Genomic DNA, 17,259 nt, shown 5'->3' with positions numbered 1-17,259 from the left:
GAAAGTGGACCAAGAGAGCCATCAACGTGTCAGGCTTCTTTGAAGATGATGATGATGATGATGATGATGATGATGATGATGATGATGATGTTTACATTATCATTACAAATAACTTCTCCAGCTGTGATCCATTGTCTTTGGTAGCTTCTGCCATTTTCAAAATTTCCATTTTTATGTAGCCAAAAGTTCTTTGGTAGTTTCTAGATTTCTTGGCTTGATTAGAAAGGTCTCCACAGGAGCACCTCAGTGGCTCAGTCGGTTGAGCATTCGACTATTGGTTTCGGCTCAGGTCATGATCTCGCAGTTTGTGTGTTCAAGCCCCACATTGGGCTCTGTGCTGACAACACACAATGCAAAGCCTGCTTGGGATTCTCTCTCTCTCCCTCTCTCTCTGCCCCTCCCCTTGCTCTCTCAATCCCTCTCTCAAAATAAATAAATAAACTTATAAAAAAAAAAAAAAAAGGTCTCCACAACCTGTATGTTACCACATGAACTATTAATTTTCTTCTTGATTTTTTTTAAATTTTTCAAATGTTTATTTATTTTTGAGAGAGAGAGAGAGAGAGAGAGAGAGAGAGAGAGAGAGAGAGAAAGTGAGCAGGAGAGGGGCAGCAAGAGAGGGAGGCATAGAATCCAAAGCAGGCTCCAGGCTCTGAGGTGTCAGCACAGAGCTCGAGGAGGAGCTTGAACCCATGAACTGCAAGATCATGACCTGAGCCAAAGTGGGATGCTTAACCAACTAAGCCACCCAGGCGCCCCTAGAATTTTATTTTTAAATGTAAGCCTTTTGCTCAACTGAAATTAATTTTACACATGTTTAAAGTAATGGTACCCATTTATTGTGATTTCCAGATGTGTGGGAACAACTTATTAAATAAATCATCATTTTTATAATGAAATAAAATGCCAGCTTTATCATATGTTAAGTTTCCATGTATACTGAGAACTACTTCAGAATACCTATCCTAGTTTATATGTCTATTCCCAACCATTTTTGTTGTTATTAGAGTTGTCTTATGGTGTTTTGGTATTTGGTAAGGAAAATGGCTCTTCCCTATTCCTCCTTTTCATATTTTAATTTTTTTCTCAGATGCTGATTTTTCCAAACCTTGAACTTCTTAAACTCCAAAAATAAGTTGTAATTTTAAATGAAATTTCCCTCAGTTTATATATTATGAATAGGATATTAGTTCTCTGTGTTTACGTCTTGTTTTATATCTTTCAATATTATTTTGTAATTTCATTTATATGTATTGTGTGATTTCCTTGCTTAAAATTATACCTAAGCATTTTGGTTTTTGTCATTCCCAAAACTAAGAAATTTTTACTATTTCCATCTTTAAATAGCTATTAATGGTATAAAAATTTAATATTTTTCTTTTTTTTAAGATTCTATTTTTAAGCAATCTCTGCACCTAACGTGGGGCTTGAACTCACAACCATGAGATCAAGAGTCACATGCTCCACTGACTGAAACAGCTAGGCACTCCTTAATATTTTTCTTATAACCTGGCTCTCTATAAAGTTTCCTTACCAATTCTAGTCACTTTTACTAGCATATCTTGGGGTTTCTAGTTACAGAAGAAGTATCTTCAAAAATAACCCAATAGCCTTACTTTTTATAATAGTTATTGTTATTATTATATTTTCTATATTTTATGCTTTGACTTTTCACATTTACTTTAACCAACAAGAAAATATTAAATAATAACAGCAATAGAAGACATCCTCTTTTCTATCCTGATTTCAGTGGATATAGATTAGTGTTTTACTATTTTGGCTGAACTTAAGATGACGTTTGCTATCAGTTTTAGTAAGTAGTCTTTATAATAATGTGGTGTTTCCCTTTTATTCCTATTTGGCTTAATTGTTTTATTAGGGATGGCTGTTACATTTGTCAAAAACTTTTTCAATAAATGTATGAATTTTTCTCATTTAGTTTGTTGAATCAGGAAATTAGATTAATAGTTTCCTGGATATTCGATCCATCCTTATATTCCTAGAATTAAACCTAGTTGGTCACAATGATGTGGGAAACAAAGGCAAAAGGAAAAAATTAAATTTCCTTACAACTTACAGCCCACTGACAAGTCCTTGAGACAGGCAGAGTGACCCTCTAGGAACTCAACCGCCTCAATGTTAATACTTTGCTAAGGACAAAAGGCAATCTTAGCTTAACATCATCCCAACCTCCAGGATCCTGTAAGTCTTCTTTACCACATAAAAAATTCCTTTGGAAACTTCCTTTACCCCCGCCCCCAAGATATATATTAGCAATCATCCCCCAAGCATATGGCCCACTGATATACATCTAAGGGGCCTCATGATTGAGTTTTTACTAAACAGTAATAAATGACAGTTTCCTAACAGCAGCTAGCCCCTCAATGTCCTGGAAACCTTGCTTCCAAAATTCCTTAGAGATGTCCGCTATCTCTAACCCTTCCCAAAATTTAAAGTATTTTAAATACTTTAAAATCAATTGCTCCTCATAATCCCAGTGCAGCTCTTTCTGCCCAGAGGTCCTGTCCCCATGCGTTAATAAAACAACCTATTTGCACCAAAGACGTCTCAAGGATTCTTTCTTGACCATTCACATCAATAGTGCATATTTTTTTCATATGTTACAATACTGCTGGATTCTATCTGGTTAACATTTTGAGTAACTCGGTTTAAAATGCAAATTTTTAAAAAATAATCACTAGAATAAACTATAAGAAACCCATTTAAACCCAAGAGTTTTCACCAATATATTTAGATGTAAAATAAAATGAGATACAACCTACAAGAACAAATTCATATGACTATATTTATGACAGGGGGAAAAAGTCCACAATAGAGAATGTAGTTTTCACACAGAGTTCAGAGAAGAATGATATCAGTGGTTCTCAAACTTCAGCATGGATCAAAATCACTCTCCAGACTTGTTAAAATGCAGACTGGCAGGTCCCGCGTCCCAAAGTTTCTCATTCTGTACATCTGGGGTGATGCCTAAGAATCTGCCTTTCTAACAAGTTCCCACATGATGCCGATGTTGCCGCAGCTCCAGGGACTACACTGGGAGAACTTCTGCAGTGGCTCCCTGGAAGCTTTCAACTTACCAATTGCTTAAACTTTGAACTTCAGCCCCCAACATCGGAAAACCAGAGATAACCATCATTCCTCTGAGGATGACTGTGAGAAATAATCTAGGAATTATTGGAGGAAATAGCGTTTAAACAGACCTGGCACATGGCACACATTAAATAAATGTTAGTTATTTCTCACTAAGAAAGTAAAGAACTAAAGAATAAAGAGGAAGAGGAAGAGGGGAGAAGAACTAAGAAGAAGGAAGATGAACACAATCCCCAAAACTTGTGAACTACTGCCATTTTATGTCAATATCTAACATAGGAATTAATGGCAGAAAGAACTGAATTAATGGGGCACCTGGGTGGCTCAGGCGGTTAAGCATCTAACTGGATTTCAGCTCAGGTCATGATCTCACACTTCATGAGTTCAAGCCCCAGGTCGGGCTCTGTGCCTAGCAGTGCAGAGCCTGCTTGGGATTCTCTCTCCCTCTCTCTCTCTCTGCCCGCCCCCCCACCCCCACACTATAAATAAATAAACAAACAAACAAACAAACAAACTTTTTAAAGAAATTTTAAAAAAAGAATTCAATTAAGAAGAAGAGTATAGTCATCCCTGTATGAGGTGATGATAAAATATATCATAAGGACTTTCAGCACTGATTCCTAAATTCCCTGAAAAGAAAAATAACTCTTATTTTAAATTTGCCATTAGGTATTATTCCACTTTAAAATTTCTGCTAAGTTACTTTCCACATATAGCTTGATATTATGTAATGACATATGGAGCTATATGTGGATAATACTCTTCTTTACAGATCTTAAAATATCTCTAAAGAGATAATACTCCTTAAGGACCTTAAAATAGCCAAATATTAAAATATTTAAGGTATTTTATAAAATTTTCCTGTATATCTTGATATTGGAGTCAACTTAAAAATGAAGTATCTCAGATTTATTTCATAGATACTAAACATTTGGAAGTGTACCTTAATAAAAAAAAAAAGATTCATTTAGATTTTTAATTAGGAATTGAACAGGCACCTGTAGGATGTTATATAGAAGCTCATCTGATTTACTTTTATGGGAAACCTTTGGGGGTTAGGGAATGTGACTGCTGGAGTCAATTTCTACCGTGTTGTGCCTTGACAACAAAAGATGTCTTTGTATCATGAGGTCTTCCAGAGAAGAGACCCTCCTCTGGAGGCGCAGCTCTGGAAGGAGCTGGGAAACAGATTTCTCTCCCATATCTCTTTCCCTGCTTTGCACACTCAGCGTGGCCACTCCTTCTCTCTCTCTCTCTCTCTCTCTCTCTCTCTCTCACACACACACACACACACACACACACACACACCATCCCTCCTCAGGCATAGTCAGGGGCAGGCATGTGTCCCACCCTGAACTCAGGAACATTAAATGAAAGTTTGCATACCCAGTGTTAAAGCTCCCAGACTCCAGCTCCACTTGGCTTCCACGGTAATGGATGTATAAGCAAATATATTTGCATATACAAGCAAATCTCCCATCAGGTGAATGAAAGAACCTTCTTTGGGGAGTGTGAGCTGCCCAGGAGAAAAGATTTAAAGATACAAAGCTACTTTTTTTGGAATTTACTTGGCTATAATCAATGTTAACTCTTCAGAGTATACCCTATTGAATACCTTTGCTATTACCTATATATCATCACACCTATAGAATTGGATATTCTCCTCCTGTGTATTTTAAAAGATATCACAGTCTACAGCTATTTTAGGATCTGCTTTTCTACTTAATGTACTGTGCACATTTTCACATGATGTTAAATATTACATAATATTATTTTAAGTGGCTATATCAACAAACCCCACCTCAGCCTCACACACACACAGAGCTTTTTAGTGATCTTAGGCAATAAAGAAATAGAAGGGTAATTACAGAAGGAAATAGGACATTCTAAATGAGAGCAGTTGAAGAGTTGAAAGATTAAGAGTTAAATAGCTGAAGGAGAAGAAGAGAGAGAGGTTAAAATAAAGGATAAGAGGGGAGAACTAGTTAAGCTATCCAGAAAGCACTTAATAGACTGACATCAGCCTCAAACCACAGGTGGCCAGCTTGGCCACTCCCTTGGCCACAAGAAAGAAAGTGGACCTGGGCTGCAGAGAGAGAAGGACAGAGAGAGGGAGAGGGAGAACTGGCAACTTGATTAAGCCCTAGATCTATCCCTGACTGATGCTACAAAACCATGAGAATTTTTGCCAGTCACATGAGCACAGAAATTCCTCTTGGAGCTTAAAATGATTTGAGTGGAGTTGCTGTCATTTGCAATGAAAACACACCTTGTCCTTTAATTAAACATCAACTTCTCTATCTCTAAACAAACTAGGAAGACTTTCAAATACACAACACACCTATCAAATTCATCATTATTTAGAGTAATGGTAAATATTGGGTGAAATAATTCATGACTTATTCCTCAGAACACTAATTTCTCTCACTAAGGCAGACAACTATTAGAACCAAAAAGCTCAATTCCCTCTTCCATCCCACTTTATTAAATAACATGTAATATGTGGCCATATTTTCCATTTTCTCAAAGGCTAAATTGCTCTTCTTAAAGTGCAAGTTGATTGTAGTTTCATACTTTAACATTGTGAATTCAGAAGTAGAATAAATAGCACTAACAAGTATCTTTTAGTCTCTCTGAAAGCAAAAGGACTGCTAAATAGTCTATCTTTAAGAGGATCAGAAGTGCCAGGGGCTCCTTGAAATGTATGCGCTGGGAGATGCAAGGATGATAAATCATCTCCATATCAGAGCTGCTCATCTTCCTGCTGAGTCACACTGAAGAGGGGCCCAAAATTCTGTCACACAGCTTCCTGTTCTTTTCTTACAGGTTATCTCACACTATTAGGACCTTACCAAAGCCAAAGGTTCACGAAGTGATGAAGTGCAAGACAAAGAAAGTAAAAAATATACATTTAGTCCTAGAGCCCTCACATAGTAAGATATCCACAGCCAACATACATTGCCATTGCCTGAAAATCCCAGTTTTCAAAAAAAAACAAAAAAACAAAAAATGACCGTAGTCTCTCTACATGAAATATGATGCAAAAGCATCCCCAGCAGGGAAGCTGGGTTAATTTTAACCAAGTGGGCTTCAGCCAAGGGCATCGCTCATCCTTGCTCTTAGGTCAAAGGGAGCCAGCCCCAAATGCTTCTCACAATTTCCGTCTTTCCACTAAGGTTTAGGAAAAGAAATGAACGTAAGGAAGATGTGTGTTTTCAGGAAGGTACACCTGAAGTTAATAAGCTATTTATCTCAGAGTAAGGCCCCATATATCTATTAACTGTAAATAATCTGTGCCCCCTATAACTTTGCTGGTCAAGATGTGACACAAACCAGCAACATGAACAAGACCCGAGAGCATGTTGGAAACGCAGAGCCTCGGGTCCGACTGTGGATGTCCTGAATCAAAAACCAGATCTTAACAAGCTCCCAAGGTGATTTGTGTGCACGTTCAAGTTTAAAAAGCCTAGCTCTTTAAGGAGCAAATCACCGAAATTTCTTAGAAATATTATTTTGTCCCCACAAAGCAACTCATCGAAAATTGTATATATCGATAGTCATTTTAAGATCACAAAATTAATGAAACTAAATGGCATACTCTTTAGAGATTCAAACTTATGTGATAAAAAGTATAAATTAAAAAGCAATTTAGGACATCCGGTACCCCGGAGGGGGGTGGGGGGGTAGAAACCAAAGACCAGAAGAGGTTGAGACCAAATAGGTAAGGAGTTCAAGGTAAGACACTAGGATGCAATAGTATCGTGGATTCACAGATGTTCCTGTTCTTATGCTACATGTATTTTGTATATTCAGACATGACATAATAAGCATTTTCAAAAGTGAGGAAACATAACCTCAACTGGAATAAAAATAATGTTTTATAGTCATAAAATAACAGCTTTTGCATAGGCCAAGTATATAGAGAATTGAAAAGGACTGACTTAGCAGCCTTGTAGGGCATTATTAAGGAAGAAGAACAATGAAATAATCCAGATGGGTCATAAAGAATGCTTTATTACTTAAGAGTGGAAAGGTAACAACAAATACATACATAAACAGATAGATCAAGCATTTGTTTGCATTTTTCTTCACAGAGGAAAAAAAAAACCCACCCTGCATCACCAGCATCTCTCTGAAACATGAGAAGCAAATGGTGAGTCTGGGACAACAGATGCTTGGAGTGCAGTGAGGAGGAGATATTCAAGAGATGCTGAGCCAGGTTATCCATCAGGGACTTTCGGAACTAGGGACAGATGTGAACTGAATGGATTTTCCAGCCAACAATGATGCCCTCAGGTAACCAGGCATGTGTTCCTTATTTGCAATTTTGCATTAAACAATAACATATTTTAAAAACTCATGCTCACAACAACACTTTGTATAAACCTTGAATTCTAATGCTCTGCTTGTAAGGAAAGAAACATGAATGTGCAAACATGCGGTCTCGGGTTTCCATGATCCTAACTGGCACATTGCGTCATACACTTGCTTTCACGTCTGGTGCCTGATGAGAAAGTGAATCTTCAAACAATGGATGACATGTTTCTCATTAAAACTTTATGTGAGAATTGACATATTCTTTAACATACATAGAGCACCCTAATCCTAACAATGAGAGGTGGAGGGGAAACTGAATAGAAAACGTACGCAAAAGCTGTAGGTTTGATTCTTGGCATCCCATTGATTGGGGAAGAACAACCTTGGGTAAGTTAGCTCACCCCAGTAACCCTCATGCTTTCCTCATTGGTTAACTAAGCAAACCAAGCTTTTGTGAACATGTGGACACAGACATAGATGTATCTCCTGAAACATCTTCCCTGATCTCCATCTACTTCACTATTTCTTGACTTCTTGGATATTGACCTTCATCTGCTATTGGTTTGTGCTTCTGCCAAAGCATGTTCAGCTAAACTTCTGGCCATCTGACTTGGCTAGGCTTCCTGACCACTGACTTTCTCTTTCTCCCAGAGGATACTGACTCCAGAGGAGCCATCTCGTCCTTCCTTCCACCCCTACTTAGCGTATCTTACCTATGCATGACTGAGGATTCATGGCATGCCTTATTCCCATTTTTGCAGACCAAAGTAGACATGAGGTATGAAGGTGTTTTGAAGAGTTCAGAAGAGTGACTGAGAATAATTGGGAAATGAAAATACAGCGGAGGTTAACCTGTCAAAAATATTCATAGAATTGATTCAATTATTTCCCCAACTATGCCAGAACTTTAGACTTTCACCCAAGTATTATCACAACAGAGGTCCTAGGTCCAGATGTGTCACCAAGTAGACCCACTGGAAAAGTCTTATAAATTTTCTTAAGCTTTTCCTGCGGCATTGATTAGATATGATCTTAATTTCCTTGAGCCCAGCACACAGCTATGCAAAATATGATGACCATAATTACTGGAAGGAAGGAAGTTGAAAAGAACTCACAGCTCTTAGTGACCTTGGAGAGAGTCCAATCTAACTCCCCTACTTTCCATTTTTTAACATATGCCTACGATCATATAACTAACTACTATCAGAACCAGAACTAGAACGCAGGTCTCAGTGTAAAAATAATTCCTGTAATTTTATGATGTCTGATAATACTTCTGAATGCAGGTAACTTAACAACTTCAGGCTGGTGACACTGTGCCATTTTTAAAGCCACCAGGCCAAAAATTCCACAACAGTCCTCAGAATCCTGTGGTAGTGCCAGTGTGATATTTCTACAGGCCTTTCTCCTCATGGTTCTCTAAATCAGTCCTATTGCAATTTTAACTTTTCTCTCTTGTTGGAACTGACGAAAAGCATGCACATTTGTTTTTACTCCTCACCACAGCAATACTCAGATTTATGAAAAATTGCCTGGGTTTGTTGTTGTTGTTGCTGTTGTTTGTTTTGTTTTGTTTTTTCGTCGCAGAGCCCAAGGCATTAACCATCGTTAGAGACCTAAGTTCCTGTTGCTGTGCTATGCTAGAGTATGATAAATAGAGCTGCCCTTAAGAGGAGCAACACCTTCAGAAACCAATACCTACAATTCAGAGTACCTGTTTTTGTTACTTTGATTGGAATCGTATATCGAAACCACCCTTTGTTTTTAAAGATACGGTATCTGAATATGTGTGGTTCATCTCTCTGGAATGTCAGTCACATAGACCTATTGTTCTATCTCAATATTAGCTATGACTCCAGAAAATGACTATCATATTGAAGTATACCAGCATAAATTTCGTTTAGGCCTCAAAAGCTCTTTCAAGATAAACTACACTAGACCTAGACTCCAGATTACTCTCTAGCCGAAAATACATCCAGCAGGTTTTGTGTTATGTGATACAAGACAGACAAAAACATAATTCACTTTGTATTGATTACAAAATATATACTCTCTCACCACTCTTTTTTTGTCCAAGAAATTTAGTAGAAATCTGCTTTTCTGTTTCATTTTTTGTTGAAGGGAACACATCCTGAATTTGTCATCTCTTCTTTCTCTACAAGGAGTCCTTCATGTTAAAGGTAATCAATCAATTGGTTTACAATAGAATGCCTGATATACTGCAGTTACACATCACTTCATTGATAGGAATAATAAACCTAAAATGGAGAAATGGTAGACATGTTTTAAATGAACAGGGAAAAAAAGAAGGTTTCGTTGGCAATCTTTTGGAAAATATATCATCAAAAAACTAGAATATATGGCCAGGAAGAAATGGTTCATTTCTTGAAGAACAAATATTTCATCACAGCCATTAACCACCAGGTAAGAGACATGTCAAAAAAGAAAATTTCAGTGACACATCACCTTTCCAGAACCATCCAGGAGCTAATACTGTGCACAAAACAAGCTTTGTGTTGACAGACAATAAGAACCTGCCAGTGTAATATGTTGCCAAGCTACTGATTGAGGGCACCAAGGCAAAGAACTGACACACTCAGAAGCTATGTCCACATACAATTAAAGCCACAAAGGCAGATATTCGCAACATTTTAGGGAGTTGTGATTCCCTGCCATTTTTAATACAATATAACCATTTTCTAAAATGTATTGGATCACTTATAAAAATTAAGTCTGAGTAGTCTTTAAAAATTAAGTTAAAATAGCACAGAAATACGGTTTTACGAGGTGACACAGAGAAGAGACCCCTAAGCACCAAACAACTGCAGGCGCAATTAAGAATTTCCAACCACTGCCAAATCATGCCTAACACAGAATAAAAGAAACATACTGATTGAATGCCAATGACTACCCTTTTTATGTGATATTCCAAAGAACAAAAAGGAGTTATGAGATAAAGAAGGCAAGAAAGAAGAAAGGGGAACAAAGCAGGGAAGAAAGTAGATTGGCAGCTAACAGAAGCAGCAGAATTCAATCAGCAGGGATGGCCTGGCTGGGGTCTAGATAAATCTACTCGGCTTTTAGATCTCATTTTGCCAATTTTCTTTTTGAAACAAACCTTTTCTGGTTCCTCTAAACAAGATTAAGTTTTCCTCATAATACTTTCAGGTTACAGTCAAACACTCTGAAACTTACCCTTGGTATCACTCATAATTTGTATAATTATTAGTCTAATGTTTCTACTCCCCTGTCCCTCAATTACAAGCTCTGTAATGGTAGAGACTATATGTCCATATCCATAATGACTAGCATATGGTATATATATGCTCAATAAATATTAGAATAAATGAGTTAAATATAATCATTAATGTAAATATTTGAAGAGGCAGCATAATGATCAAAGGCATAATCTGGAGCCTGACTGCCTGGATTTGAATTCGGTTTCTGCCATTCACTATTCATACAAACTCTGGCAAGTTTCTTAGCCTCTCTGTGACTTTGTTTCCTCAGTTCAAAATAAGGCTAATAATGACACTCTCTTCAGAGGGTTATGGAAATTAAATACATCAATGTTTATAAAGTGGTTAGAACAGTATAAATAGCCATAAAATATTTGTTAAACAAATATTTGAATGCTAATAAAACACATATTTGCTTGTAAACAATAAGAATTAAATTTTTAGATACGTTAACTATGAATCCAAATTTGGTATTCCCAAGTATAATAGACTATCAACATGACATGTTCTAGCCAACATAACTGTACGAACAAAAGTAAAATTTCCCCACTGGGGTTTTAAATAATATGTTAAAAATTACCTAACTTGTTAAAACACCTAAACAATAATAATTAATACCTATAAAAAGCCATAAAGGTGGATGACAGAATGACATCAGCAATAATAGCAGAGTAAGAACCTCTGAAAATTCTTTCCTCTATAAAAGCAATTAAAAAAAAAACTGGCAAAAATAGTCAAAGATAACTTTCTCAGAACTTTGCAAAGTAACCAAATTCTTGCAAGGACCCAGAGGGCATTTCTGTCAGAAAGCCAAGTATCAGTAAGAACTTTGTGGCATTTAGACTTGCCATGCCTTGCCCTCCAGCTCACAGCTAGGTTGCAAATCAGCAGCCTGAAACCCACCTTTGGAAACAATGGAGCTTCCTCTTTTTTTATCTGCTGTGAAAGGCAACTGCATAAAGCCATGACTATAAATCTGTGTTAATGGGCGCATAATGCGAGTGTACATATATATACATCAAGATATATAGATAGATAGATATATACACATACACACACACATATATACATATATATACATATATACATGTGTATATGTACATATATACATACATATACACGTATATATACATACATATACATATGTGTGTGTGTGTGTGTGTGTGTGTGTGTGTATTACTGAAAGCAGCACAAAGGAGGGAGTGGAAAATGGAGCTATGTAGGAGGAAAGTTGTTTTACAATACCGAAATTAAGTTGGTATTGATCCAAACTAGACTGTTATAAATTATGATGTAAATTGAATCCTCAGGGCATCCACTAAAAAAAACCCCGAAATTTATAGCAAAATATATAGTAAAAGAAATGACAAGGGCATTAAACTGGGAACCTAGAAAATATCTATTTAACCCAAAAGAAGGCAGTAATGGAGAAAGAGAGAAACAAAAATGACAACACATATAGAAAACTAAACAATCTCCATCTTTAGTGGGAATGTTCATTACATTTACATTTAATAAAATTACTGATATGGTAGGGTTTACACCAAAAGAAAGCAGAAATGACTACATCAATATCAGATAAAATAGATTTTAAGGCAAAAATTGCTACAAGAGACAAGGAAGGATATGTTATAATGATAAGGGGGTCAACCCATCAAGAAAACATATGAAGTTATGAGAAATTATAATATATAAAAAGAAATTACAAACATGTATCAATAACAGAGCCCCAAAATATATGAAAACTAAAACTAACAGGAATGAACAAAACAAAAACTAACAGAAATGAAGGGAAAAACAGGCAATTCAACAATAATAGCTTAATAAGGAAGGCTAATAATAAGTTTAATAATAAGGCTTCCATGTCTCACTTTCAACAATGGAGAGAACAAGTAGACAAAAGGTAAAGAAACAAAATTTTGAACAATATTATAAACAAACTAGGCCTAACAGATATCTATAGAACATTCTACACAACAACAGCAGAATCATATTATTTCCAAGTACACAAGGAACATTCTTCAGGATAGACCATATGTTAGGCCATAAAGCAAGTCTCCATAAATTGTAAAGGATTCAAATCATACAAAGTGTATTCTCTGACTACATGAAGTGAAGTAAGTAATACACCTTTACTCACTCTTTAAGGTGAAGACACTCTGAGATAGAGAATCATCCCTACCCAGGGCTTCTGTTCCAGCTATTTCCTTCGGTGGAATGTTTCCCTCCACTCTTCAGCTGATCTAAATTCCATCCACTTATGCTGGGATCTAGGGTTGGCTAGAACAAGGACACTCAAAGTAACAATGGCTTAAACCAGATATTAATTTCTCTTACACGTAGAATCCTTAGCTGTCATGACAACTCTGATGAGGTTGACAAGGGCTGTTGCTCCTTTCATTTTGTTATCTGCCATATTCACATGACTCCAATATCATGGCCCAAGATGGATGTTCCAGCTTCTCGCTATTTTATCTGTGTCCCATCCAGTAAGACAGACAAAAAGTAATAAGGCACAGGCATACTTCCTGCTTTAATAGCATGATCTAGAAGCTAAACACACAGTTCTGCTTAGAACCCACTGTACAGAACTTGATCACATGTAGGTGCAAGAGCTGTGAGAGGTGCAGCATTCAGCCAGGAAATCAGTGAAATTAGATAAATTTCACTCCTATCTAAGAAAAGAAGAACAGGTACTGGAGAAAAGTAATAGACTCAGCCACACCACACCGCAAGTCTCCACCCAAGTTCCATGTCCTCCAAGGAGCTCACACTACTCAAGCTTTCCTGCATTTCTGAAATTACTTATCTACAATTAGTTCAGATGACACTTTGAAAGCCAGTTATTCTTGATTGTTTCATGTATGTCCAATCATCCTGTTCCTCCATTTATATTAGAAGGTCTTTGAAAATAAGATCTGTCCCTTATGCTACTTTTGACTCACTTCTCTGCCTCCATGTACCAGGCACAGTGTTGGAAATATATGAGGCACTCCTATATTATTACTCAGTGGTTAAAACGAAACAGTTAAAATACTTGAAGAACACAAAATTACATTAACATTTCAATAAATGTGTTCTGAAAAGGTATTGCAAATGCTATTGCTGAAATTCAGGAGTAAATTGATAAGTTGTAGTTCCTCCAAAATACAGCTAAAATCATTTATAAGGTTTTGAATAAGGTTAGATAGCCTATTACTTATATCACTGTAGCTATTTAAAAAAAAAAAACTAAGGTTAAAATTACAGCTGATTCATTTTAGTCACAGCTGATTAATTATAAGGCTTGATAAAATTAAGCAGTTGATGTGAAACTTCAAAAGAAATTATTGATTCTTCTCATGAGCAACAGCCAATTAAAACAGTATGGTGCAAGACTGCTCTAGTTCTTAGTATTCTAATTTTGGATTTTTTCTCTTCATTTTTTTAAACAAAGAACATTATATAAAGACTTCAAATTAGCTCTTGGCTTTTCCTATTCAATATCAACCACTTACTGAGTGCCAATCATTTTGCTGAACCTTCTTTAAAAAAGAGTTTTGCCAGTGGCATAGCAAATGAAAAGAGATGATGAGATAATCATAGCTAAATCTTATCCGGTGTGCTGCCTTTTCTTCCCTGATGAGAACCCCACATGACATTGTTATGTGGCAAAAGGACATGATGATTCAAACACCAGAACTGTTTCTTTCACACCAACAAAATATGAGAACCCCCAAAAGGTGTGGATTTTGAACAAAAGAAGTTTAGGGTGGATCTTGAATTCCAGATATCCTACTGGCAATTCTACTTTTAGGGGGAAATTGAAATTGATGCTTCTTTTATAAATGGCAGGATTCCAAGGTGGATCTCCTAAGACAGGGTAGCCATGTCCTATATCAAGTGAATATACATTATTGTTTAAGATAAAAATTAAAAAGCATAAAGCTATCCAAATCAGTTTATGCAAATAAAGCTGTTGAAATGTCTGTATAACTCATTTCATTTTCCATTCCCAGAAACTGAGTACTTTTCTCCATAGCTGACCACAGTCTGAACTATTGCTCCGTTTTTCAATTATTATAAAAATGGTATTTTAGTGTTAAAAGAAAGTAATTCACCCATTAATCTAATACCTAAATATAACTGTCTTTATATTTACATTCTTTCACCGCCTTATTCATGTTTTCCCATAGCTATAACTGTAGTATAAATATAATTTTATCTTCTATTTTCTTCACTTAAAATTAAATAGAATTTGTGACATTTTCATGCTGATATATAATCATCATAGTTATGATTTTAGTGGATGTATATATTCCATTTAATTAGTACAATATACTTAATCATCACTCTTTTCCAGGGACTTTTGGAAAATGTCGCCTTTCTGAAGACTTCCGTTTTTCATTTTGTTTAAAGTTTATTTTTGAGAGAGAGAGAGAGACAGAGAGACAGAGCATGAGTGGAGGAGGGGCAGAGAGAGAGGGACACACAGACGCCAAAGCATGTTCCAAGCTCTGAGCTGTCAGCACAGAGCCCAACAGGGGTGGCGCGGCGTTCGTTGGGAGAGTTCGTTCAAACTCACGAACCGGAAGATCATGACCTGAGCCAAAGTCAGATGCTCAACCGACTGAATCACCCAGATGCCTCAAGACGTCCATTTTTAAAAGATGGTCTTTGCCAAGCACTAGAGGTTCCACATTATAACAGAAATAATAAGAAATACCCAGAAGGACAACATATGATTCCTGATTGCAACTAATTTACAATACAACAGATGAGGTAAAACAAGAGCAGAGGATAAAACTCAACCAGGACTTCACAGGAAAGCTCATTAAGGAAGGTTTCACTAGGCAGATCTCACTCGTGTGAGGCCTGGAAATACAACGACAGAGTGTTTGGAAAGGCAGAGAAATGTAGGGAGAGCGTTCCAGAAGGGGGAAAGGTTATTTGACTATGTCAAAACAAGAGCTTTGGCCAGAATGGTGAAATCTGTCCTAGACCGAAGCAGCGTTGGACCTGTAAGTGGACATTTCATCCTTTCTAGTGGTGAGGGCCAGCGGGGTTCAAGGACTGAGCACCAGGTAGATAAATAAACCCACTCTTTTGGCAGTGTGTGCCCGACAGGAGTGAGGAGGGAGGTAAAGACTCATAGGTAATTCCTCCCTTACAAATGTATCCCTAGATTTTTCCCTTCATTGCATAACTTCATTACAATCACACAGGTGTAGCTCACAATATATTTAGGGTACAACTACTAGATGGTCGACATTTTAGACACTAAAACAAGAATAATATCAAAACGTGAAAAAATATTCATCATATATTTTTAAGTAGAACACAAAATATATAGTTATAAATAAACCACTACCATATAAACCTAAATATGGACATAAAAATAAAAATGATTATCTTTGGGTCTTGCATTATGACTTGACCTAAGGAAGCAGGTAAGAGGATAGGAAACCTTCTCATGGAGAGTTGCTTCCACATACATGGACTCTTCCCTAATTCTTCCCTTTACATTCTGTGGGATCTGTACCTCTTCTTGGGTGAAAAAAAAAACAACTTGGCTTTATATAATAAGGCACTTTTCCATATCTGTTGTTTCTTTCATACATTTATGGCAAGTCTCTCAACTATATCTTCTGTGGTTTTCCAATGTCTATGGGTCATCTCCCCTCATTCATAACAGTCCTCTCCTGAGACACTGGACTAGAAGACTCTAGTTACCTGGCCCAGGCAGAGCCATGGGGTATGAGCAGGTACATTAAGAAAAATAAATCCTGAATATTTTCAAATATTAGACCATAATACCCATACATATTCTTTTTTAATTTTATTGGAAATATGCCTGAAAATATGCCCAGCAATATCAGAGCTAAAATGTAATCTCATTATCAATTCCAAATTATAAAGCAGTGCTCTCCAAGCACATACCAGCTGGAGGAGCTGGAGTAAGGCATTCCTGTTTACTTCAGGTATCTTCCAGAACTCTCCACCACAGGTTCAGCTCAGGGATGGAGGTAACTGGTGTAACGAGGGAAGCCCTAGGTTGGTCACCATGTATTTGAATTTTCACATGACCAGTCCATCTATGGAGAGAGATAATATTTTGGAAAGGTCTACACTTAGGTACTATGGCCTAAGGTTCTAGAGTAAACATGGGTCTGTGGCAGGAATTGCCAAACAATTCAGAAGAACTATACAAGTAAGCTGAGGTTCTGAGCATGGACTCAGCTAGATTTCTCAGGATCACAGCCCTGTCACAGGGTTAAAGATACTGCCCAGAAGCCTTCCAGGTTTAACAGGAGTGCTAATAATGTCTCCTCCAGAGCTATTCAGAAGCAATCCCTAAAGGTCTCTGTTCACCTACCGTTAGTTACAAGGGTGTTCTTTTCCAGTCACCCTATGTACCATGCTTCATTCCACTTTCAACTGCTTCTCTCAAATATAAAGAAAACACAGCGCTGGGCAGCCACTAGCCTCACATTCTCTGACACTCAGCCTGTAGTCTCCTATCCAGTGTTTCTCAAAATGGAATACAAACCACATCTGGGTCAGAATCACTTAGGACGTGTTATAGGTGGGGTTATGTGCCTCCCCCCTACCC

The 17,259-nt window shown here is 37.0% G+C and overlaps 1 protein-coding gene across 1 annotated transcript in view; it reads right to left on the bottom strand.

The window, feature by feature from the left end:
• Positions 1-17,259, bottom strand: part of HS6ST3 (heparan sulfate 6-O-sulfotransferase 3) — a 652,227-nt gene that overhangs the window by 457,852 nt on the left and 177,116 nt on the right. The gene's annotated exons all lie outside the window — the stretch shown is intronic.

The sequence above is a fragment of the Panthera tigris genome, chromosome A1 (genome assembly GCF_018350195.1).
Source record: "Panthera tigris isolate Pti1 chromosome A1, P.tigris_Pti1_mat1.1, whole genome shotgun sequence".
NCBI lineage: Eukaryota > Metazoa > Chordata > Mammalia > Carnivora > Felidae > Panthera > Panthera tigris.
This window is presented reverse-complemented; position numbering and strand designations above follow the sequence as displayed.